Here is a 3,587-nt window from a genome sequence, read left to right as displayed (position 1 = left end):
AAGGTTCGGCCGCCGAACCCCTTAGGATGGCAGCCTAACCTTGCCCCCGAAAGTTGAGTTTTGGCTTGAAGGCAGGCTTTCGGTTGCCGAAGGAAGGTTCGGCCGCCGAAGGAAGGTTTAGCCGCCGAAAGTGCCTGACTTTTGTCTCTGGAGAGGGACTTTCGGCTGCCGAAGGTGCCGCCGAAAGTACCCGAGTTTTGTCTCTGGAGAGAGGGTTCGGCCGCCGAAGGTGCCGCCGAAGATGCCCTGTCCAACTTTTCTTTGCTTGTTTTCCATGCATGCTTCAGGATGTTTTAGGGGGTTTTTGGGGTGTGTTTGGCACCTCATTCGAGTCCACCTGTGTAGGATCGGACCCGAGGGACCGAGGAGGCCATCAATGTTAGTTGTTGCAGAGTCAGTCCAGCGTCTGCCAGAGGTGAGGAGAACTAAACTTAATATTTTAACTTGAGAACTTAAATGCTTTTAGCATGTTTCATGCACCATGAGTATGCAATAGGTTGATTGCATTAGTAGTCACGAATATGATGCATTGCATTATTTATTGATGATGTGGATGGACCAAGGCGACCTCAATAGCCCATGATCTGTTAAGTAAGGAAAGATCTGTGTGAGCTCCCTGGGGGGGCCGGCGCTGACAAAGGGAGTTTTGAGTAGGGGTGAGCATTCGGTCGGTTCGGTTCAAAACCGAACCGAATCGATTTTGGTCAGAAACCGAATCGAACCGAATCGGTCTGATTCGGTTTAGTTTGATCGGTTTCGATTTTTAATAATTTTTTTATTTTTTACACTTTATTTTTAATATTTTAAAATTTAATTAAAATATTTTAATTTTAGTATGATTTAATTTCTCTATATTATTAAAAAAATATATTATTATCACTAATCGGTTAGGTTCGGTTTTTTCGGTTTTTTTCTGATCAAAACCGAACAGAACCGAAATAACCAAAATTTTTGAAATTAAAAACCGAACCGAACCGAAATATATAAAAAACCGAACTAAATTTTCAAATCGGTTCGGTTCGGTCGGTTTTTTCGGTTTGAACCGAATACTGCTCACCCCTAGTTTTGAGGTCATGTCCAATCCGAGATGTGAAATGTTTGTGCTGTGACGCATTTCATGAAAGCATGTTGTTAATGAACTGTTTTCATTGTTTCTACTCACTGGGCTTTAGTAGCTCATCCCTCTCCCCTAACCCTAGTTTTGCAGGGCCAGAGTTAGCTATGGGAAGTCAGAGTCAGCAGAGTGCTGAGTATGAGTTGGTTATGTAATAGAGTAGTGGACATGATGTAAATTAAAGGATTAGTTTGTAATGTAATATATAGATATGTAATGTCATGAAATGGATAGAGTTGTGCTTTGCCCTAGTGTATAATTAATCCCTTGTTATGCATGATCCTTATTGAATGTTTTATGTTTCTTGATGAGAAATGTGTGGAACCAAGGCTGACTTGTGATATGCTGACCCTATGAGAGTGGGTTCTATGTTTTCAGACATAGTGCATGCAGGTCAAGCTTGGTAAGGGGAAGGAAAGTTTTCAGTTTGTAGTGTTTATATTTGATCATGTATGGGATTTATCAGGTACACAGAGTTCAGGATAGGCTTACTACGGGTCCCAGCGGCCTTAAGCCGATCTGGATCCTAGCGCCGGTAGCGGTCTGGGCCGTTACAGAGGGGTATCGAATTTTGGGCTGTTACAGATTGGTATCAGAGCCCTAGGTTCAAATGATCGGACCGATAGGGTATAGAGAGAGCCCTAGGTTCATATGGTCGGACCTAGAGTGTATCGGGCTCATAGAGGTCATAGAAGGGCAAGCACTATAGGCAAAATCATGTCCACTAGGATAGGATGTCGAGTCTTGTCTTGCATGATGATGTGAAATGCCATGATTTTATGCATGTGCATTAATGTTCTGCTATGGATGCTATGTATGTGTTGCAGGTTCATGTGTTTCCACATGAACCGTATGATGATAATGTTTGTATGCTTGTGTGTTGCGCTCTTCAGAGGAGCTAGGATGCGAGGCTTTCGTCGATCTGTGGAATCGACTGGAGTTCCGTTTGAGAGGGAAGGTATGGAGACCTTTCCCCTTGCTCTGCCAAGGGCACAGTCAGGTGGAGTCGGCAGATGGGAAACATCAAGGGAGCCTGGAAGGTCTTTTGATGAAAGCAGAGAAGGAATGGATCTAAGGAGAATGTCTATAGACAAGAGGGAAGTAGAAATAGATGTGCAAAGGAGAGGTAGAGGTCTGGATGTGAACATGCTTGAAGAAGGCATGGGAGAGTCTCAAGACGGTGCTCAGACTCAGGATTCCAGAATCTCAGGTGTAGGAGGGAATGATCCCTCCACTCGGAGTACAGCTACCTCGAGAGGAGTAAAGTGGGGGAAAACCACTGGGAAAGGGAATAGAGGCCTGAGAAGGTCAAAGAAGAGCAAGTTTTGGAAGAGGTTGAAGGCTAGTCTGGATTGTGGTGCTGGTTCAAGCTCTGGCTTAGGCAGATCAAGATGTATGAGGTGTGGAAGGCCACACAAGGGAGTCTGCCGTTATGGGACAACAGCATGTTACAGGTGCGGACAGGAAGGACACATAGCACGTGAGTGTCCTACTGTGCCCCGGGTAGCACAGTCTCAGCGGTTAGCTTCAGGTAGAGAGGCTCAGCCAGCAGCTCCAGTAGTGTCACAGGGCAGAGGTCGAGGCAGAGGAAGAGGGTTAGCCTTTTCTTCTGAGGGTTCCCATGGAGAAGGTCCGTCAGCTCCGGCTCGGATCTTCACTCAGGCTCAGCAAGAGGCAGACACATCGAACACAGTGGTGCCAGGTATGCTCACTTTTGAGTATTCTGATGTGTATGTTTTGGTGAACCCTAGTGTTTCTCTTTCCTTGTTGTTTAGTGAGCCATAATGAGGGAGGGTTTGATGACTTCTGGGCTTAGAGTGTTCTCTTTGGGTCAGTGGACCCGAGTGTGATCCATCTGTGGCAGAGTCAGTCTGTCGGTTCAGTTCAGTGTCTGTTGAGAGTAGATGCCTTCCAACTGACCTAGTGGTTCTAGATTTGACTATGTGATGTCATTCTAGTGGTGGATTGGCTAGCTACTCGAGGTACTACCTGAGTCTGCAGAGACAAGGTAGGAGAGTTCAGAGGTTAGGATGGATCAGAGGTAGTCCTTGGAGGGGACAAAGTAGGGGTACCTAGAGGTTTGATGTCAGTCCTACAGGCTCATAGATTGCTCAGGAGAGGTTGTCAGAGGGTTCTAGCTCTTGCTGAGAGTTTAGTAGTCAGGTCAGAGAACCAGCCTCAGTGTCTGTTGTTTGAGAGAGAGTTCTTAGAAGTTTTCCCAGGCGAGCTATCAGGTTTACCACCTGCTAGAGAGATAGAGTTTGGAAATAGAAGCGATGCCTAGCATCAAGTTCATCTCTATTTTTCTCTACAGGATGGCACATGTAGAGTGGAGAGAGTTGTTAGAGCAGTGGTGAGAGCTTGGTAGGCAAGGGTTGTATTCGACTTAGTACCTCACCCTGGAGTGTTCCAGTGTGTTGTGGGAAAAGAAGGTTGAATCCTTGAGACTTTGGAACGACTGTAAGCGGTTGAA

The sequence above is a fragment of the Manihot esculenta genome, chromosome 8 (genome assembly GCF_001659605.2).
Source record: "Manihot esculenta cultivar AM560-2 chromosome 8, M.esculenta_v8, whole genome shotgun sequence".
NCBI lineage: Eukaryota > Viridiplantae > Streptophyta > Magnoliopsida > Malpighiales > Euphorbiaceae > Manihot > Manihot esculenta.
The sequence above is the reverse complement of the archived record's forward strand: the minus strand, read 5'-3'. Positions refer to the sequence as shown.